Here is a 23225-nt window from a genome sequence, read left to right as displayed (position 1 = left end):
CCAGCAGATCGAGAGAAGTGATTATTCCTCTCTCTTCGACACTGGTGAGGTCACACCTGGAGTATTGTGTCCAGTTTTGAGCCCCCCACTACAGAAGGGATATGGGAATATTGGAGAGAGTCCAGCGGAAGGAAACGAAAATGATTAGGGGGCTGGGGCACATGACTTACGAGGAGACGCTGAGGGAACTGGGGTTATTTGGTCTGTAGAAGAGAAGAGTGAGGGGGGATTTGATAGCAGCCTTCCAAAGAGGATGGAGCTCGGCTGTTCTCAGTGGTGACAGATGACAGAACAAGAAGTAATGGTCTCAAGTTGCAGTGGGGGAGGTTTAGGTTGGATATTAGGAAACGCTGTTTCATGAGGAAGGTGGTGAAGCACTGGAATGGGTTGCCTAGGGAGGTGGTGGAATCTCCATCCTTAGAGGTTTTTAAGACCCAGTTTGACAAAGCCTTGGCTGAGATGATTTAATTGGTGTTGGTCCTGCTTTGACCAGGGGATTGGACTAGATGACCTCCTGAGGTCTCTTCCAACCCTAATATTCTATGATTCTATGGTGTAGAGGGTATTGTTGGTTGGGGTTTTCAATCTCTTCAGTTGAAGCTATTCCACTTTGTATGAAATACTTTAATAGTTATTGGTCAGTGAGGGAGTGAAAGTGACTCTATAGCCTAGAGCTTAGTGCATTCATTTGGGAGACCCGGGTTCCAGTTCCTGCTTCAATGATTAAGCACTTCATACAAAGTGAAACAAATTCAAAGGGAAAGATTAAGAGAGAGTCCCCTCTCCCCAATACCATATAGCTCATTAGTTAGGGCACTTTTAGGAGTCAGGAGACCTGGGTTTGAGTCCTTGCTCTAAATCAGGTAGAAAGTGTGAATTTGAACCTGAGTCTTCCACGTCCTGGGTGAGTGCTCTAATGTGTGGACAATTAAGAATAAAAGAGATACCAGTACCACCACTTCCTTCATAGTGGTGTTCTGTATGAGGATCCCCCTCATGCTAGATGTTTCTCCACCTATCTTCCCTCTGGGATGCTGGGGCTTAGGCACCAAACATCTCAGCAATGACAGGCCTTGAGTGTATTTGTGCTTGCCCACTGGCAGAAATTTAGGCACTTAGGAGACTTTATTGGAGGAAATATAGGCAGCTAGGGAATTTAGTCACCTGCAGGGTTAGGTGGCATCTGAGTGGTGGTTTTGAGGAACTAAATTTTGGAATTAAGTGCCTAAAATGGTAGTTAGATACCTAAATCTGTTTGTGGATCTAGCCCTTACTTTTTTTTTTTTAATGAAAGCTGAGGTTCTCATGTATTCCCAAGCTTCCAGGAGCTGTGACATTGAGTAAAACACCAAATATCATGAGACTCGTAATAAAATCATGATTGTTGGCAAAACTGAATACTAGCATCATGGTGTGTTTAATAGAGTCCTGATACTCACAGCCAGTTTGCTTACTTAATCGTTTTACTGCTAATGAAATAAGAGAAGAAAGACCCTACCACCAGAGGGATAACATGGTGACTCACAGTCACCTGAGAAATTGTCACAGAGAGGAGAATGGAAGAGAAGAGGAAAAATAGAGTAACTTTAGTTATATTGAGTGATCAGGCATAATTTATTTTCCCCAAATCTCATGTGATGGATAGATAGCATCATTGGGAGTAGTCTAAAAGAATTGGAGCAGAGGAGGAGAATAAGAGAAGTTGATGGAGGAGAGAATGGAAGAGGGGGCAGAAGAAAGTTTCAGATGAAAAAGAGTGTTAGGTTAACACGCTTTTAAGATGATAAATCTGAGGAACTGTCCCAGATTGAGGTGTCATTAGAAGAGGTTTTCGAACAGAACCCTAACCTTATCTCCAAGTCGCCTACGCAAAGGCAGCCTAACTATGAATGCAAGGGTCCAACCCATAGGAACCCTAATGCAAAGGTGGGGAGCTGTCGCCGTAGGAACCCAAACCCTAAGTCAGGGAGCCCGACCCATAGAAACAGTAATCCTATGGTTAGAAACCCTATGGCATAGGAACACTAGCCCTGTGGTGGGGAGCCCTAGATAGAAAACTCTAACACTAGGGTAGGGAGGCCTATCATATTGCTACTACATAAATCCGTGGTACGCCCACATCTTGAATACTGCATGCAGGTCTGGTTGCTCCATCTCTAAAAAGATATACTGAATTGGAAAAGGTGCAGAGAAAGACAACAAAAATGATTAGGGTATGGAACAACTTCCATATGAGGCAAGATTAAAATTAGCCAGGATGAGCAGGGATGCAAAAACATGCTCTGAAGTGTTCCTCTGTTTGCAAGAAGCTGGGAATGCGTGACAGGGGATGGATCACTTGATGATTACCTGTTCTGTTCATTCCCTCGGAAGCACCAGGGATTGGGAACTGTCAGAAGACAGGATACTGGGCTAGATGGACCATTGGTCTGACCCAGTATGGCTGTCTTTTGCTCTTATGTAAAGAGAAAGGTAAAAAATTGAATAACTGAAAGGCAGACACAGAGTAGAATGACAAAACAGAGTGTAGGTGAAAAAATCATGATGAAATTTAGAAAATCTAGTGCCAAACATTATAATGAAATACACATTCAGGTGTAGGGGTTAAGCGTCTTTTATTTTATATGTTTTTTACTTTATTAATGATGGCATGTTTTACCAGTCTTAAACTGTGGGCCTGATGGGAAGTATGTGAGTGCGTTTAGGGCCCATTGGTTTTGGTGTCTGTACTGCATATTACCCAAATATACATCGCAGAGGTGTTGAAAATGATTCCATAGTTTGAGTCTTCCATTCTAAGCCCTATCTTCTACCTCTATCTTTTGACTGGAATGTTTGCAAATTTAGATGCTTACAGTAGAACATGTGAAGTTTTTTTTGTGCTCATTTGGAAAGTGAGGTGTTTTGGTCAGACACTGGGTTCTGGATGAAGCTTTAGTAACTACTGCTATCATTTTCTTTTTCCAAATTGATCCCTGCTGGTGAGAAAGGTTTGGAGTGGAGCCTAGAACCTGGGATGGAGGCAGAAGGAAGTAGGAACAGTATTGCTTACCTAAAACACCTAAAAAACAATGACTTCCAAAAATTCATGATGTCATTTTAAATAGGATGAGATTAACGAATAAACAAAGCAGGGGACCAAGAACTGAGGCAGGGCAAGATGTCAGGAGCAAAGCAGGGGACCAGGAACAAGACCAGATATCAGCAGCACTTCTGGGGCCAGGAATAAGGTAAAGTATCAGGAGTGTGCAGCAAGGCCTGTTTGCAGCAACAAGCCAAGGATCCACCTAGTTGTAAAGTGTTTCCCTTAGGCTATAAATAGCATGACTGGGCCAATCAGGGAATGCAGTAGGGTTCAACAGTCCAGACCTCTAGTGCGGGATATCCAGTGATGCTTGAATCCATAGGGCTGATAGGTTGCTGTTCCCTACTTTACCAGAAGTGGCAGTGTGGACATAGCAGCTGGCCAGGAGCCAGCAGACCCAGGTTCCAGACCTATAGATTCTCACATTCTGTGATGATTAAAATTGGGAAAGGAGCAGAAAATGGGAACTTGAGAAGGAATCCAATAATAATGGAGAAAAGTTTGGGAGTAGGGAGGGGAACTAAGTGGGGAGGAGGAGTAAAAGGTGGAAAATGGGAATAGAAAACCTAGCAAGAGATGTTAAGAGTAACCAGAAGGGTTTCTTCAGGTATGTTAGCAACAAGAAGAAAGTCAAGGAAAGAGTGGGCCCCTTACTGAATGAGGGAGGCAACCTAGTGACAGAGGATGTGGAAAAAGGTCATGTACTCAATGCTTTTTTTGCCTCTGTCTTCATGAACAAGGTCAGCTCCCAGATGAGATAACTGGCTCTGTGGATGAGGGGAAAGCAGTGGATGTGTTATTCCTTGACTTTAGTAAAACTTTTGATATGGTCTACCACAGTATTCTTGGCAGCAAGTTAAAGAAGTATGGGTTGGATGAATGGACTATAAGGTGGATAGCAAGCTGGCTAGATCGTTGGGCTCAACAGGTAGTGATCAATGACTCCATGTCTATTTGGCAGCCAGTATCAAGCGGAGTGCCCCAAGGGTCGGTCCTGGGGCCGGTTTTGTTCAATATCTTCATTAATGATCTGGAGGATGGTGTGGACTGCACTCTCAGCAAGTTTGCAGATGACACTAAACTGGGAGGAGTGGTAGATACGCTGGAGGGTAGGGATAGGATACAGAAGGACCTAGACAAATTTGAGGATTGGGTCAAAAGAAATCTGATGAGGTTCAACAAGGATAAGTGCAGAGTCCTGCACTTAGGATGGAAGAATCCCATGCACTGCTACAGACTAGGGACTGAATGGCTAGGCAGCAGTGCTGCAGAAAAGGACCTAGGGGTTACAGTGGATGAGAAGCTGGATATGAGTCAAAAGTGTGCCCTTGTTGCCAATAAGGCTAACGGCATTTTGGGCTGTATAAGTAGGGGCATTGCCAGCAGATAGAGAGACGTGATCATTCCCCTCTATTTGACATTGGTGAGGCCTCATTTGGAGTACTGTGTCCAGTTTTGGGTCCCACACTGCAAGAGGGATGTGGAAAAATTGGAAAGAGTCCAGTGGAGGGCAACAAAAATGATTAGGGGTCTGGAGCACATGACTTATGAGGAGAGGCTGAGGGAACTGGGATTGTTTAGTCTGCAGAAGAGAAGAATGAGGGGGGATTTGATAGCTGCTTTCAACTACCTGAAAGGGGGTTCCAAAGAGGATGGATGTAGACTGTTCTCAGTGGTACCAGATGACAGAACAAGGAGTAATGGTCTCAAGTTGCAGTGGGGGAGGTTTAGGTTGGATATTAGGAAAAACTTTTTCTCTAGGAGGGTGGTGAAGCGCTGGAATGGGTTACCTAGGGAGGTAGTGGAATCTCCTTCCTTAGAGGTTTTTAAGGTCAGGCTTGACAAAGCCATTGCTGGGATGATTTAGTTGGGGATTGGTCCTGCTTTGGGCAGAGGTTTGGACTAGATGACCTCCTGAGGTCCCTTCCAACCCTGATAGTCTATGATTCTATGATTCTATGAAATAGAAATGAAGGTGTGGCTAGGAGAGGTGGTGAACCACTTCTGATGACTTATGCCATTTGGAGATTCCCCTATTCAAAAGGCATATGGAGCTGCCCTGGTATGGAAGTTTTCTATCCCCTTTGTGCAACCAAAGTGGTACAAAGGGAACAGAACTGATTCCAAATTCAGTTGAATTGGTATGTGACCCTACTAGCAATGATTTACACCACAACAATAGTGAAGGAAGATAACCTTGTGAAAATAGTCCTAAACTTACTGAACAGGAACTTTGAAGCAATAGATAAAACTATGTATGTAACCAGATCTGGAGTGGTAATCTGTAATTTAAACTGATATACAATTTGTTGTGAAATAAAAATGTTTGTTAAAGATTATTTAGAAAAAATGGAGGGAAGCTGTGGAGAGGTGTGTATTTTTAAATCTATAACAGGAAGCTGGGCAGAAAGGTTCTGTACTTCTTCACCTGCATCCTTTTGCTGTATTTGGATGTTATCTCTTGCTTTATGTACTTATCACTTTGGGACAAGGACTGTCCTTTCATTGAATGTATGTAAAATTAGGCCCTGATCCTTAATGGGGGTGACCCTCTAAATACTACAACAAACAACAAAAACAATAAAATAATAATAATAATTAATAATTAATCACTCTCTGGAGTGAAGGGGGAAGAGAGAGAGAGGCAGAGTGGGGGGCACTGGAACGATCCAGGAGGGCAGTAGTAGCTTCGGGTGCAATTGGGGGGCGTTGAATAAAAATAAGGGGGTGGTGGAAGCATAAAGAAAGAAGAGAATATAAGAAAATTTTGAAAAAACGTTTGTATATGTTTCATCTGTTGTGTAACAGATGAAAAGTTGTAGTGATTACTTTATTTTCCAAATAAATTCACAAATTATAACCGATCAGGTGTCAAGTCCGCCAACAGCTCTTAACAAGCAAGTGTTGGCAGACAAGCGTGTCACGCATTATCGGGAAGTCCAGCATGCATCGGCAGGAATATGTGCGTGTAATGACTTGTTTACAATACGATACTATAAATAAGCGACATGTATGAAATCTAATTTAGATTGTTTCTGAACTATGTAAAAAGCAGTTAACAATAGTGCAATAAGTATTTAAAATTTTTTATTCATATTCGACACCTTCGATCTTTACGGATTACGGATCACATACAAAGCAAATTGTATTATTGTTGTTTCAATAAAACAGCAATTTACACATGAGTATTTTTATACATTTTCTTACATATCTACCGTATGTTTCTGTGTCTCTAGTGCTTACTAATAATAAAATCATAGCAGGCTTGTGTCGGTACAGTACTATTTGAAGTGTACAGTCAATATATTTGTCATTTTTTATTACAATATTAATGAAAACAGGGGAATGAAATCGTAAAAAAACTGTTAACTATTAACATTTATTTATATCTATCGAATCATCTGTGTTAATTAGTAAATAAGGCGTGTGTTAATAAGGAACCATTATTTAAATAAGGGCAAACTAAATTAAAACTATGAACTGATTTTTAATTGCATTTTGATTATTTTTAAAATTAATTATTTCTTGATAAATTTAGTTTGATATTTGACAATTTAATATCAAATACATATATCTAATGCTGAGCAAAGAACAAAACCCAGTTTATTAGTTTCATTAGTATTTTAATTTGGTTGTCTTTTGCCGTCTTACGCAAAACCCACTGTATATCTGATGTCGTGAGCGATATTCTAATAACACATCTTTCTTTACTATATTGTAGGATGTACGTAGAAATATAGATACATAAAAGAACTCAAATTTGTCACTGCATCTTTCTGTTTGTTCGCTGAAAGAAGGTAGATTTCCAGGGGGGCGCTGAGTAATTTTTTTTCTGAAAAGGGGGGCGCTGAGTAATTTTTTTTCTGAAAAGGGGGCGGTAGGCCAAATAAGTTTGGGAACCTCTGGTTTAGAGATAATGTTGTTTTTCTTATCCTAAACAGTTCCTTATAAGAAAGTGATTCTTGCTGTGATTTGTTAACATTGTCACATGACAATGATATTCCAAGTCAAAAGGATGAGAGCCACTTTCTCATTCAGTTTTGGCATTTCTGCTTTGAGGACAGTGTAATATGATGATAAATAAAATGAATAATAATAACAATAATAATGCTTTGCACTTCTATGGTGCCTTTCATCTAAGGATCTGAAACCAGTTTACTAACAACTAGACATTGCTACACCCGATTAAGGTAACAATAGCTAAGTATTGTTATACCAGTTTCAGTATTGCCAAACTTAAGTGTATAAAAATCATGAGTCATGAGATTTTTAACAAATAATACATTTTAGTTTCTTTTTATTTGCCTTCTGGTCTTTGATCCTCTATGGCACAGTTGAGTCATCTTTTCAAGCTTTTCTCTGAAACCATGAGAGTTAGAAACTTACTTTTTTAAATGGAAGCTGAGTTTCATATGTAATCAATAGTATCCAGGAGATGGAGCTTTAAGTTAAACATCAGATATCACATGATTCAAGATAAAATCATGAGAGTTGGGAACAGTTCTAATTTTCTGCAAAAAAAAGTCATGGTGTGTATATTGCTCTTGAACAGTTTGTTGTGAATATCCAGTATTTGTCATGTGAGCTGAGTTGATTAGGTGTGAATGATACACAGCATGTTTTTATGTCATGACAGAGTCTATGGAGTCAGCATGATACCTTTGAGCCTGAGCCTCCCTTAGCCTGATGAATCATCCTTGAGCCAGAGGCAATTACCTGTAGGTCTTGAGATAGGCCCCAGATTCAGTCAATCTACAAGTGAGGACCCACCCAGGTGATCTGAAAGCATGTATATAGGCTCCTAAGGGAAGCAGTCTTTCCAATGTGCTCAATGTCATTGCCTGTCCAGGAGTGCTCCTATTGTCAGTAGTTTCAACAAACTCAGATTGCATCTCCCCGCTCACCCCGGGCTGTTGCTATGCTTGCCAGCCTATGGTCTAAACTACATCTGCTCCTGCTTCAGCTGGCTGCCTGGTGACTCTGACAGTCTGTCCTTCTTAAACAAGAGGCTTTTATTAATAAAAACAGCTATAACTAAAGGCAAAAAAAGGGCTTTCTTTGGTTACTAGGGAGCACACCCTATCTGGAACCTTGTACAGCACCACATAGCTAGTGGCTGAATAACATGCTGTGATTAAACATATCACAGTACTGTTGAGCAACAGATACCTTACCCAGCAAAGCATCCTTGTAAGTAAAGCTGTCTTAACTATGATTACATCAATTTTAAGTTAATAGGTTATACCTTTACTACTGAAATGTTTAAGTGTTTCCACTGTTCTATATAAAATGCTCCATTAAAATAATATATAATGAGCAGCTGTGAATGTTTTGATGTTTCTAACTAGGTGAGTTGGTTATTTTTATTTACCTTTACCACAGTTATCTGTTAAAATTAGCTGTAGCGGGAAACTTCAATAATTCTCCCCCTCGCACACACCCTCAAAGGGTGCTTCTTTTTTTTATGAGAGATGATTATATGTTTGTGTGCTATAGTAATGCAGGAAAAAAATCAATTCACTGATATTTTAAAATATAAAAGTGTATTTTTATCATTTAATTTTAACTTAACTGGGATAAAAAACATACAAAAAGACAGTACATCTAAATCACTTCAAAGGTTTTAATTTAATAATTTCTTTTGTTTCTCCAATTCTCTGTGTGTCTATTCATAATAAGAGAGAAGAATTAGGAAGGAAGTGGAAAGACAGGAAAAGAAAAGTAATCTCCTTCCTGAATTATTTACTGTATCTATCTCCTCTTTCTTAATTTTTTTAACTATTTTGTAAATTTCTTACCAAGAGTTTCTGGTAAATTATTTTTTAACTTGGAAAGAATAATATTACTAGTAGTTATTGAGCAAAATTTTGAGAAGAGATTTAGGGGCTCAATCCTGTTCCCACTGAAATAAATATTGGTTTACATTAATTTTACTGGAAGCAGGCCTGGGCTGTCAATTATCAGCTAAAATTGTATCTGAATTTTCCAAAGATTACATGTAATAATTGATGCTTAAACTGATATCTTTTATTCCAAATAGGATTTTCATACATATAATTTAGATAGAAGAAAATTACTTTTTATCCTATAAAGGAAGGCTTTTATATCTATTTTAAATATATATTTTCTGGAAATGTGGTGTTTTGGTTAGAAAAACTCTGCAGCTTATGAAGTTGTCTGTTATTTTGCTGTGATTTTATACACAATGGAAGGGTGAGGAAAAGGTCAGCAATAACTCTGCTGTTGCATTTTCACTGGGAAAAAACATAATATTGATTGATAAGAAAATGGAAAAAGCACAACTATTAGCAACTTACTTGATCTTCTCCGACCTTTACCCTGCCATGTTGATTTTATTCTTAAATGTTATGTCTGCTTTTCCAAAGGTTTGTTCTGTTTAGTCTTTTGTTTAATTAATACATGATCTTCTTTACTCTCTCTAATGTTAAAACAAGAAATACGTTTTTATTTCCTTGTTGAACCATTGTCCTTCTTACACTCTGCACTGCATGCTGGATAACACCTTTATGTATGAATTGGTCTGCTTAAAACTACTCAAAAATCACAGTCAATAGGTATTTAACATCACCACAGAACTCTGCAGGTCCATGGGAAAATTCAGCTTTTTAGACTATAAATTCTCTAAATTAAACTTTAAACCTCTATCAGGTAAAATCATGAAACAGTCATCTAGAATACAAGGACTGTCCTCAGATCTGAAAATGTACTTTTGTAAATGTTTTTATAATCTCTCTTCTATATGCAGATTTAAGAGAGCAAACCATGGCACTGAACCCTGGCATTTTAATATATATGCAATTGCATATATTAAGCAATATATGCAATGCTTAAACCATTTCCTGTAATAAGATAAAACACTACACAAAATGTACTCAGAGAGCAGTATAGAACACTACAAATATTATACCTCCATATTTTGTGCATGTGCACATACTAACACATGCATACTTGATACCTGAGAATGAGTTTAGTGTGTAAGATTCATGAACATAAGAATGGCCCTACTGGGTCAGACAAAAGGTCCATCTAGCCCAGTATCCTGTCTTCCGACAGAGGGCAGTGACAGGTGCCCCAGAGAGAATGAACAGAACAGGTAATCATCAAGTGATCCATCCCCTGTTGCTCATTCCCAGCGTCTGGCAAACAGAGGCTAGGGACACCATTCCTGCCCATCCTGGCTAATAGCTATTGATGGACCTATCCTCCATGAATTTATCTAGTTCTTTTTTTACCCTATTATGATCTTGGCCTTCACAACATCCTCTGGCAAGGAGTTCCACAGGTTGACTATGCGCTGTGTGAAGAAATACTTTCTTTTATTTGTTTTAAACTTGCTGCCTATTAATTTCATTTGGTGACCCCTAGTTCTTGTGTTATAAGAAGGAGTAAATACCACTTCCTTATATACTTTCTCTACACCAGTCTTATTACTCTTTCCTAATACAGAAGCCATTCCATACCCCTAATTATTTTTGTTGCCCTTTTCTGAACCTTTTCCAATTCCAATATATCTTTTTTGAGATGGGGTGACCAAATCTGCACACAGTATTCAAGATGTGGGCGTACCATGGTTTTATATAGAGGCAACATGATGTTTTCTGGCTTATTATCTATCCCTTTCTTAATGATTCCCAGCGTTCTGTTCGCTATTTTGAGTGCCACTGCACATTGAATGGATGTTTCCAGAGAACTAGCCACAATGATTCCAAGAGCTCTTTCTTGAGTAGTAACAGCTAATTTAGACCCTTTCATTTTATATGTATAGTTGGGATTGGAGTCAGGAGGTCTGCATTGTATCACAGGGTTTTCTCTGAAGCCACAATAGACAATATGAGCCATTTCAATATCAAAACAATTTAAAAATAACAATAAGATGCAAGTCTACTTTACTATTTAGATGAATACACATTTTTCCTTAAATATTTTTTTACAATGAAACAATGTTTAATTTCAAGAAGTTAGGAACTTCTTTGGGTGAGGGTGGTGGAGCATGACATCTGCCTTTCTCCATAACCACTTTCTTTTCTCAGCCCCCAGATATCCAAGCAGATATCCTAGGTGTAGGTAATGCTGCCTTAACATTGACTCTGGAGGAGTCCTCTATGTGACTATTACTGTGCCGCTGCAGAGAGACTAGGCCATTGGCAGCACAGTTCTTCCTAGACCCAATTAATCATTGGGGGATGTAGGTTTGCTGGTCCTATGTGGAAAGGGATTCCCTTCCTAGTGGATTCCCCTCTTGTCATCTTTTCAGGCCCCTGAAGAACCTACATCTTGAAGGGATGCTTTTTAGACAAATCTGCATAGTGGACTTCAGGTTTTTGTCCTGTCTGGCTTCTACCCATGTTTTTTCTTGAAAGAGAGACTGATGTGGCCTCATAATAACGTGCAATTAATGCCATTCACTTGCAATAACAAATAAATAAATAAACTAATCTTTATAGTTTCATAAAAGTATTAAATAAAATTTAATCAATAAATGTCTGTATGCATCCGAAGAAGTGGGCTGTAGTCCACGAAAGCTTATGCTCTAATAAATTTGTTAGTCTCTAAGGTGCCACAAGTACTCCTGTTCTTTTTGCGGATACAGACTAACACGGCTGCTACTCTGAAACCTGTCATTATGCAAGGCACTGCATTTAGCCGTATGGAGTGGAAATCCATCAGTCTGTATGCATCCGAAGAAGTGAGCTGTAGTCCACGAAAGCTTATGCTCTAATAAATTTGTTAGTCTCTAAGGTGCCACAAGTACTCCTGTTCTTTTAATCAATATGTCAGTAGTTTAGGCCTTGTCTATATGAGAAAGTTGTACCAGTTTAACTAGAGGTATGATTTTAACCTGATTTAACTAAACAGATGCCAAAGACTGTGTTAACACTCTTATTTTGGTTTAGTTCAAGGGTGGTTTGAGCATTGACCTGCTAAACCTAGGGTTGTGAGATCAACCCTTGAGGGGGCCATTTAGGGATCTGGGGCAAAAATCTGTCTGGGGATTGGTCCTGCTTTGAGCATAGGGTTGGACTAGATGACCTCCTGAGGTCCCTTCCAACCCTGATATTCTATTTCAGTTTACTTTATACTAATTAGAAATTGATTTAAGATAATCTGAAGTAAGCCACTCTTAAACCAAAATAAGTGTCTGCACAGGGTTTTGAACTGGTTTAACTTAATAAGTTTGAAAAATGATTTACGTTAAACCAGTGCAACTTTCTTATGTAGACAGCATCTTGTTCATAAAGAAAAGGCTCTAGATGACTTCATCCCAAGAATTTTAAAAGAGTTGGCTGAGGAGCTCTCTGGTCTGTTGATGTTAATGTTTAATAAATCTCAGAATAATAGGGAAATTCCAGAGGACTGGAAGAAAGCTATTGTTTAAAAAGAATAAATGGGATGACTCGGATAATTATAGGCATGCTAGCATGACACTGGTCCTGGCAAAATAATGGTATGGCTGATATGAAATTCCAACCATAAAGCACTAAAAGATGGTAATATAATGAGTGCCAATTAATATGGTTTATAAGAAATAAATCTTGTCAATAAAACTAGATAGTATTTTTTGATGTGATTACAAATTTGGTTGATTAATGTAATGGGTTGATCTGATAGACGTAGACTTCTGAATGGCATTTGATATAATACACACATTCTCATTAACAGCTTAGTATAATTAAAAACTGATATGATAGGTAAATATCAAACAATTGTTAATGGGGAATCATCATCATATGGATTTGTTTTCACTGGGGGGGGGAGTCTCACAGTGATGGATTTTCAGTCCAGTGCTACTAAATACTTTTGTCAATAATTTGTAAAAAAAATATAAAACAATTTTCAAACTTTGCAGGTTACAGATATTCTTGGAATAGTAACAATTATGAAAATAGGTCACTTACACACAGTGTTCTGGATTTCTTGACAAGCTGGGGACAACCAACCAACATGCATTTATACAGCTAAATGCAAGGTCATACATCTAGGGGTTCACAAAGGAGACTTAGGTGCTGAGTGGCCTATCTTTTAGGCATCTGGCCACCTAGTGGAATTCACGGCCCTCAGTTAGATGCCCAGTCTTGCCTATACAATGCATGGATTCACAAAAGCCAGCACACTGAGTTGGGAGCTGCTTTGGTTAGCCATTAGGAAATGGCAAGCAGTCTGGCCTCAATATTTAGATGCCTAACTCTGAGCCAAAGAGAGACATCTATCTCCATTTGGAATTCACTTCTGTAAACCTTCTCCTGGAGTTAGGTACCTAATCCAGGGCAGCCCTTTTTTCAAGAAAAATGAGGAAGAGATAATGGCCTACTTATGCCCACTGAATAGATTGTTTGCCCAGGATGTAAGAGACCCAGATTCCAGTCCCCTTGAGCCAATTGAATATTTAATTATTTATACACAGTGGGTCTGTCCAGAAGGAGAGATTGAGACACACTTCCAGAATACTCCATAGCTCCTGGAAGATAGAAGAGTCAAGTTCAAGACACTACACTGAATGAGGGAGAGGGGTGAATTGAACCTGGGTCTCTAATAGTCTCAGGAAGTGTGCTAACTGGGTTACAACTTAGAAAAGGGGCACCACCAACTCCTGCTCCACCCATATTGCATGGGCTGAAGGGCGCTTTGAGCATAACTGTTGGGTCGGGCCCCAAAGACAAGTGAGGCGGAGAATACCTCATTTGTGAATCCAGTTAAGATTTAGGAGTGAGAAAGTCAGCAAGCTGCTGGGTGGTACCAGTACTTCAGTGGCTGTACACATGTTTAGTCACTGAAATTTAGATGTTTTGGGGACTTAATGGCAGATGTTTAAGTACTTAGGGAATTAAGGTGCCTACAGGTTTAGGTGTCAGCTGAGTAGGGGTTTTGTGAATGCCAATAGGCACCTAAAATGGCACGTAGACACCTAACCTCCCCTACAAGTGAATGCCACCCAAAGAATGTAGGCCATGTTTTACAGCTTTCAGATTGGGGGACTGCAAGTTGGAAAGCAGTGATTAAAAAGGAGATGGGGTCCTGGTGAATTATTAGCTGAACATGAGCTCCTAGTCCGATGCTTGGACAAAAGGGCTAATGCGATCCTTGGATGTAAAAACAGGGGAATATCAAATAAGAGTAGGAAGAGGGATTATCTCTGTATTTGACATTATGAGAACAATTACTGGAATGTTGTATCCAGTTCTGGCATCCACACTTCATAAAGGATGTTGAAAAATCAGAGAATGTTCAGAGATGAGCTACAGGAATAATTTGTGGACTGGAAAACCTGTCTTACCATGAGAGATGTAAGGAACCCAATTTTGTAATTTTATTGAAGAGACATACAAGAGGTGACTTTATCACACTCTATAGGTACCTACCTACAAGAAGTGAGGATTTTTGATAGTAGAAGGCCCTTTCATTTAGCAGACAAAGGTATAACAAGATCCAATAGCTGGATTTAGAAGGTACACAAATTCAAACTCAAAATAAGGCACAAATTTTAAACAGTAAAATTCTATGGCCTGTGTGACACAGGAGATCAGATTAGATTATTATGACAGTCCTTTCTGGCCTTAAAATCTATCAATCTATATGACTATGTGAAGGTAATCATCTTACATATAACAACATTGCTTGTAAAAGCCTTTGATTGTGATGCCTGCCTTTAATTATCTTATTATTATTTGTCTTCAATTTTTCTTAAGGGTGCACTTTTGCCTAAATATATCTTAAATCCCAGTATAGTTCCCAGTATAGTACTGTGCTTCTTTTTCATACAAACTACTGTCATTTACTTAACTCTTTCATTTTGAATGATTGAAAAACTGGCTTCAGATGTAAATTAATTATGTATATAACTATCAACATGGCAAAAGAGATGGGTTGTGAAAGAGTCTGACCTCTTTGAACTCTGGGTGGTTTTTTTTAAATAATATTGTGGCTTCAAGCTAACAAGGGTGGTGGTTAGATTTACTGTAATACAAGTTACTCCTTATAAAGTCTGATTTATTTTCCTTCAGAGTTTTGCATATTTCTTCCACTATGTGATGTTAGGAGGAAGAGCCACAGATAAGAAAGTATCTGGAAGACTCAACAAGTTATCTGCCTTGACCTTTGGAGAGGCTTAAAGGGAAGTGTTGTCACTCTGAGGAGATGTAGAGGTCATACTAGGCATAGAGCCAATCTGCAACTTTTTTTAGTGTGTCAGAGTCAGAGCAAAGTGAAGACAGACTAGACTTAATCTTTTAACCTAACCTGTCAAAACTGCATCAAGTCAGCACTGCCAAATCTGCAGCCACCTCATAACTCAAAAAGGTATGCATGATTGCATTTATGAATTTGCTTTTGAAAAGCGGTTTTACGGTTTGGTATTCAAAGCATTATGAAACCTGGGCCACATCTCTGTGTATGCAAACATAAAACTAAATACTGCCTACTGCATGAGCAATTCATCCAAATGAGTCATAAGAAGAAGATATTCAATGAGATTATGGCATAAAATATTTGTAGGGGGAAATTTACTTCAAAACACATAAAATAAACATTTTAAATAAATTAGATTTATGTAATTTAGAAGAAAATAATAAACATGTGCTATTTGTAACATTCAGAGAAATTACTAAGGTACACAGTTCAGCATATTAGTCTGATATTTTGTATTAAGTGCCTGTGCAGAAAATATTGCTGCTATATAATGATGACTATCTCCATTTTTAAGGGATAGATAGATATTTTTTATCTTTTTATATTCTGCATGAACTTGTAAATGACTATGAAAGGAAGCATTCTTGTGAAAAGTACAGATCTATGCAAAATATCAGGTCAGATCCTAAGCTGCTGTAAATTGACATAGCTCAAATGACTTAATGGTGCAGTAACCACAAAATCACCACAGTTGTTATAGATGAATATATTAAAATGATTTGTACCTGATTTTAAGAAAATACCACAATAAAATTTAGAAATATTAGAGAATAAATGTTGTGTAATTTGTGAGGTTTAGGTTTCAATATGAGATCAAAGGGTAAGAAATGTAGTGAAAATTTTATCTGTCCTTTGGGTGGAAATTTTAAATTCTAAGAGTCTTATTTTCTTCTCACAGAGAAGTAAATCAGGATTAACTCCAATGAAATTACACTAGTATAAGTAAGAGCACAATTGGACTCTACATTTGATTTCCTTATAGTAATTAAAATTTGTATATGTCCCAGCCTCCTGAGCTCAATAGTCAGTAAAAAATCTTATCATATACATTTAATGGTTTTTCACTCTGTGGGTAACAGGAGTAAAATTTTGGCTTGTATGAAGAAAATACACATTTAATAGAAAATAGTATCATAGTTACTATTGGTTTAATAGGAAATTTAGTCCAATATTTCTAGCTTCTGAAAAGGAAAAATGTGATCAAAGTAGTATGGTTCCCCTTTGCAAAGTTTCTAATGTAATCATTTCTAATGGGAGGGGCTGATTAAATTGGAAATCAGTTAAATGTGGGCAATAATAAGGAGAAGAAAAAGAAAAAAATGTCTGGAGCTATGTCATTTGAGAGAGAGAGTGTGAAGAATCTGAATTTGGACAGTCTGAATTATGAGAAAAGTCAAGGAAAAAAGAGATGATTTTTCAACGTTTTATTGCCAGGGATATTTCTTAATGCACATGTACCACTGTTTACCTGAGGAAACTCTCTGCACTGATTCTGAATTCCATTATCAGAAAAAGCAATAGGTTGTTGTGATTTCCCAGTAATGTAAGAGGAAGGTCCAAAGAGCAGAAGTCTGCAGGAAGAAGCAGACTTTACAGTTCTGAGTGATGGAAGTAATGGGCTATTTATAAAACACTTCAGCAACTTTGTGAGGGGACAAAAATTAGCTTTGCCACCTGAATGCAAATTTAAAGGGCTAGTTGAATATCAAGTGAAAAAAATAAGCCCTTAATCTCCTAAAATCAGAACTTATTTACTTGTATTTAAGAAGAAAATAGTGGGAAAAGGAGGCATGGATACCTGAAATATGAAGAAAGCTTATTGTTCCATGCCTTATGCATTGGAAGACGGTCAGTTATATATATGTTAAATGTCTGTTATATATACGGTCAATGTCTGCATGGAAATTATTTACTACATGAATCTTATAGCTGCTTCAACTACTGCTATTTGCTGGTAGTCATGGGTCATCCCAAGATGCATCAAGAAAAATAGACTTCAAACTGTCACCAGGCTAAAGATGCATAAGTCACAGGAAGAGATAGATATTAGCCAAATGGCTATCTATTTCTTCTGAGGCCTGGTGGTGGGAAGGATTCCTTATTTCACAATATCCCTGCAGAAATATCCAGTTTCCAGTACACAACTCTCAAAACATGCTGAGTTCTTGGATTTAACATATATAGAGCAAATTAGTATCATCATTATCAAAATAGTGGTAGATGGAATGGTATACAGTATACTCCAATTTACCTGAAACCCTATTATCCAGTCCTCCACATTATCCAAATCCCTTCCTCATCCCCCAGAGTGAGCCATGCTGCAGAGGGCACATATCTCATGCTGGGAAACAAAGAAGGGATTTGAATAATGTGGAGGTTTGGATAATAGAGCAGAGGCCCCTGGCCAGAACACAGAGGAGGAGAGGCAAAAAGGCCCTGATATGGGGGGAAGCCATCCTGCCGCTGAATGGCTCCTGTGGCAGTGCAGAGAGCCCTGTGCAGCCCCACTGTCATGGGAATGAGTGAGCTTGGCCATGACAGCAGAGCTGCAGAGGGCTCCTTGTGCTGCTGCACCTTGTGTCAGCAGGGATTGGGTGTCACTGGCTCCATAGCATGTGGGGAGCTCTTTGTAGCTCCACTGTCACAGGAACGAGTGAGCAGGGCAGAGGAGAGAAACCAAGCCTGGGCTGCAAGGAGAAGGACAAGCTCTTGTCCACGGGGGAGGCTTCCCCACTGTTGAATGGCTCCGGCCCTCTTGATTATCCAAAATCCCAAAACCCATGTCCCCCATGCCAGTCAGATAATCTGGAGTAAACTGTACTGTACATTATACATTTCCTTCTTGAAGTTTAGAAAAATAATATGTCTATAGGTACACATTGCACAGATTGAACACATGCAAACGTACAAAAAGAAAAGGCCTGCCCATAGATATAATCACCCAAAACCCTCAGCTCAACCTCTCCTCAATAGTCTGAGAAATAAACAAAAAGTAAGATAAGATGCTAAAGCACAAGCCTTGGATTCAGGAGGTGTTTTCCCAGTTTCATCACAGATTGTCTGCGTTCCTTTGACCCATTTTGGATAGGATCCAGAGGCAAGTGACAAAGATGATCAAAGGGATGAAATGCAAGCCGTGTGAGCAAAGGCTGAAGGAACTGGGTATCTTTAGTGTGGAAAAGAGGGGATTGAAGGGGGACATGATAGAAGTCTTCAAATACTTAAAAGATGCCATAAAAAAGATGGAGAAAAGTTGTTCACTCTTGCCACAGAGGGCTGGACAAGAGGCAATGGGTTCAAACTTCAGCATAGCATATTTTGATTAAATCTCAGGAAATACTTCCTAACTGTAAGAACAGTAGGACAATGGAACAGACTACCTAGGGAGATCATGGAAGCTCCTTCACTGGAGGTTTTCAAAAGGAAGCTGGATCACCATCTGTCTTGGATGGTTTAGACATAACAAATCCTGCATTTTGGCAGGAGGTTAGACTAGATGATCCTTGAGGTCCCTTAGAATCATAGAATCATAAAATATCAGGGTTGGAAGGGACCTCAAGAGGTCTTCTAACCCTATGGTTCTATGATGTTATATAAATATATAGCAACCACATGGTAATGCATACCTTCCAGGTTTCAAACCAATTAAACTTCATATTGATATGTTGTCCAAGTGAAATTACCATGTAAACTCCAAAGCACAATAATCTCCTATTTATTCTAATAGTTAATATTATTTAGTTATACACTAATTTTGTTATATACTATTTTGTTTAAATGGAAGTGCCTATTCTGAAATGATTTATTTCCTTTACACAACTGGTTTTTATGCAGTAACACTGAAAACACATGTAACATGACTTTCTAATGTTGCTTGAACAAAAGAAGCAATTTATCAACCTGGATTACTTGCAGCACAATGGGTCACCTTATGCAAGAGACACCAGAGAAGTGTAAGTGACAATGGTGTGGTGAATGAGCGGGAAACCTATATATTTTCAATGTTCAAAGAAAGTTATCCATGAATCCCAAACCTTTTTTAAAACCCCTATGAACTGTATGAGCAAATCAGTATGGGCTTCATGCAGGAATTGCTGGGTGAAATTCTATTGACTACGTTACGCAAGAGGTCAGACAAGATTATCAAAATTGTCCCTTCTTGCCTTAAAATCTAAGAATTCATAAAGCCAATACTGGCTTTATGCATTAACAGTTGGATGCAAATGACAACAATATTCAAGCACTCCTTGTGGCCCATTGAGCCGTGCACTAAGTTAAACTGAACAACCCGTCTTCTCTCACAGCTGCAGAAGCATTCAAGAAATCAAAATCTGAAGTGCAGAAAGTGTGGGAGATGGAGGACACTTGATGGAGAAATAAACAACAGAACTGCAAGCTCTTGTTGATATTAATAACACCAAGGTTTTTTTCAAGAGTTAAAGTATATTTATGGCCCAAAAAGAGGCAATAATGTCCAATCCTGTCCACTGATGGCACCACCCTCCTGGCTGAGCACAGTATGATACTAGATAGATGGAAAGAGCATTTTGACTCTCCTCAATTATGAGTTGAGGGAAAATAATCAAACAGTAGACTCAATTGAGCAAAGACCAGTTCAATTTGAACTCAGAGATCCACCATTTTGGAGGAGACTGAGAAACGGCAAATGGAAAAGCAGCTGGAGCCAACGAAATCCCTGCTGAAGTGCTGAAATACCGTGGTCCTATACTTCACAAAGCTTTGTTAGGCCTATTTACTTTTTGCTGGGAAAATGAGGTTTTACCCCAGGATTTCAAAGATGCCAAAATCGCAACAAGCTACAAGTGCAAAGGGGAGAAATGTGACTGTGGCACTTATCATGGCATTTTGCTCCACTCCATCCCTGGTAAGACCTTCGGTAAGCTGCTGTTGAAGAGGCTTCAGGTTATTTCAGATGATGTACTCCATGAATCCCAGTGAAGTTTTCATTCATCACACAGCACTGCTGACAGTTACAGGAGAAAGCTGCTGAACAAAAAACGCCCCTGTATGTTGCCCTTGTCAACGTAAGTAAGGCGTTTGACTCCATCAGACGCTCTGCTCTTTGGTGCCTTCTTGCAAAGTTTGGCTGCCCAGACAAACTAATCAACCTTATACGATGCTTCCATGACAATATGTAGTCTCATGTATCAGTGGGTGTGAATTCATCTGATCCCTTCCTGTAGCCCATGGGATTAAACATGGCTGTGTGCTTGCTCCTACATTATTTACTTTGTTCCTGGCTGGAGTGTTAGAAGTCACCGCATGTACTACCACTACAGGTGTCACTTAAACAACACAATTTGACGGCAGACTTCTAAACCTCCATTGATTCAAGGCCAAAAGCAAATCCCAGCAAAATGGACCTATTGTATGCCAATGACACAGAGTCGGTCACCCTTTCTGAGAAAGACCTGCTACATTTGCTGCATTCCTTTGCCCCTGCTGTATCCCTTTTTGGCCTTTTTTAATGTAATGAAAACAGAAATCCTGTATCAACCATCTCCTGGCAGAAGTTCATCAGTTCCATCACCACCAGAAATAAAATTGAATGGCTTCCAATTAAACAACATCAAGTCATTCTGCTACCTAAGTAACACAGTTACCAAAGATACAAGCATTGACAAAGAACTTTCAGTACACTTAAAGTCAGTTGCCTCAGGTTTCAGTCATCTACAAAAAAGACTATTGACAAGATGGGGGATCAAAGTGTCCACAAAATGGCAAGTTTACAGAGCTGTTATGCTTCCTTGTCTTCTATACTCGTTAGAGACCTGCCCCCTTTATCTTCGCCATATCCAAAAACTTAACTGTCTGCAACAATGCCACCTATGCAGCATAATGGGAATCAAATGGTCTGACAAAATAACCAACAAATAAAGTACAAAGGCTAGCAGACATGCTAAGCGTGGAAGCCATGCTAGTGCAAAGGCAATTGACCTGGACAAGTAATGTTATATGTATGGATAACAATTTACTGCCTAAGAGAGTTCTGTATAGTGAACTTGGAAAAAGCAATAGAAAGGTTGGCCATCCCAAACTCGACTACAAGGATTGCATCAAGTGGCACATACAGTCTGCTGGGCTGGACTCAATGACCTGGGATAATATGGCCCATCACAGAGAGCTTGGCACTCCGCTATGAAGGAAGCAGAACAAGCAACAAAATATCATCATGCCATCTTGGCCAACAGTATGAGGGAACGTAGACACCAACTTGTCCTGGCACGTCTCGTAAACCATATATGTGGAAACTGATTGCCAGTCATAATCGTATTCGGAAATGAGCGACAGTCATTATTATATTACATTTGCATTAATAAAATACCTCAAATGACTGTGTAATGGGAGCTACAAACCCTATACTGAGCATAGACAGAAAAGCAAGGAGAGTCTCTCCTGTTTACAAGCAAGCAGCTTGATCACACTCCCTGGCAGCTGTCAGAGTTGCCAGTCATGGACATAGGCACCACAGCTGGAACCAACAGAGAAAACAAGACCTGCTATAAAGGGGAGAGTACACAGAAGGAAAGGGTGGCAGAAGGGCCTGGGACATCAAAAGGGTGACAGCCCTGCACCAGGCTGCCTCCAAAAAAACAGCCAGGAGACTGAAAGAGATCAAAGCCCTAAAATTGAAGGGCTGATAGAAAATTGAAGTTGAGAGTCTAGGAACTGATCTGAATGAGACCCAAACTAAGGAAGGTCAGTCAGGAGAAAGAGACCCCTAGAAAGACTTCACACCAAGAGATGGAGGCAGATTGTATATAAATAAAAACAGTGTATAAATCCCGGTTTACCTATACTCATAATTTAACTCAAATTTGACACTACATATCTTCCCAAACCCTACTGCTTGCTCTCCAGACCCCCCCTCCCCACATTCTCGATCCATGGGGTCCCCTACTCGAGCTCTCCTGTCCCCCTTATATTTCCCCCTTTCTCAGTGGTGCCAACTGAAGGGGACCCGACCACCCCTCCATACAGACAGAGGGTCATCCAGGACAAGTTTCAGTGAGTGGTGTTGTGATCTGGTGCAAGGGAGTCTGTTCCTGTATGGCAAAGCATGGGGGAGTCCACCAAGAACTTGACTCTGATGGTATCAGCAGATGTTCTGTGTGGATAAGAGAGAGAAGAGAGATCTACAGTCACTGCAGGAGAGTGGGGGAAAACAAGCAGGGACCAGAACGGGGCCCCTGCTGGGAGGCTCAGGGACCAGAATTAACCCTCTGAGAAATATCTGAATTGGTGCCATTGCCCTATCCCACTGAACCTCACACCCAAACCCAATTTGCCCCAGAAACCCTGCCCCTACCCCCTCTAAATAGTCTCCCTCCCCCATTGAGCCCAAGCCCCCCCCCCCCCGCCAATAGACCCAGGGACCCATCCACTATCCCCCATATATATTCCCCCAACCTCCCATTAATTCCCCTCTCCATTGGGATGGAATGTCTTGTGGGTGGTCAGTTCCTGTTTTTGGGCGGGGGGAGATGCCTGGGAGGTTTTTGCAGTATGAGCCCACCCACACTCATTAAGCAGTGGCAGCTTCTATCCCATGGTGCTGGTCCCAGCTCCCCACACTGGATGTTGAAACCTGGTGCATGGGGTTGCAGCACTGCTCAGGTTTTTCCCATCTGACCCTCTGTGATGATGGAAGGAGGCCAGGCTAAACTTGAGCAGCACCATGACTCCATGCGCAGCTTGCAAAGCCACTCACTGAAGTTTGGCTGGCCCCCAGCATCAAGATGTAGGGGCAGCTGGGACAAACCTGAGCGGAGGTGTGACCCAGGGTCCCAGCTTGCAACACCACTCACTGAAGTTTGGCGCACCTACGCCTTTCCCCCCCCTCCCCCTCATGATGGAAATGTGGCTGGCTCAAACCTGCACAGTGCTTTTTTGTTTGTTTGATTTAATTTTTTAC

The 23225-nt window shown here is 39.8% G+C and overlaps 1 long non-coding RNA gene across 1 annotated transcript in view; it reads left to right on the top strand.

Moving 5' to 3' along the window:
* Positions 1-7851: 7851 nt before the first annotated feature.
* LOC101949468 (uncharacterized) overlaps positions 7852-23225 on the top strand; it is a 52266-nt gene continuing 36892 nt past the window's right edge. Inside the window, exon 1 of the long non-coding RNA XR_006172476.2 lies at positions 7852-8275. This is a non-coding gene — a long non-coding RNA (uncharacterized LOC101949468). The remainder of the gene's footprint in view (positions 8276-23225) is intronic.

The sequence above is a fragment of the Chrysemys picta genome, chromosome 2 (genome assembly GCF_011386835.1).
Source record: "Chrysemys picta bellii isolate R12L10 chromosome 2, ASM1138683v2, whole genome shotgun sequence".
Classification (NCBI taxonomy): Eukaryota; Metazoa; Chordata; order Testudines; family Emydidae; genus Chrysemys; species Chrysemys picta.
The sequence above is the reverse complement of the archived record's forward strand: the minus strand, read 5'-3'. Positions and strand labels throughout refer to the sequence as shown.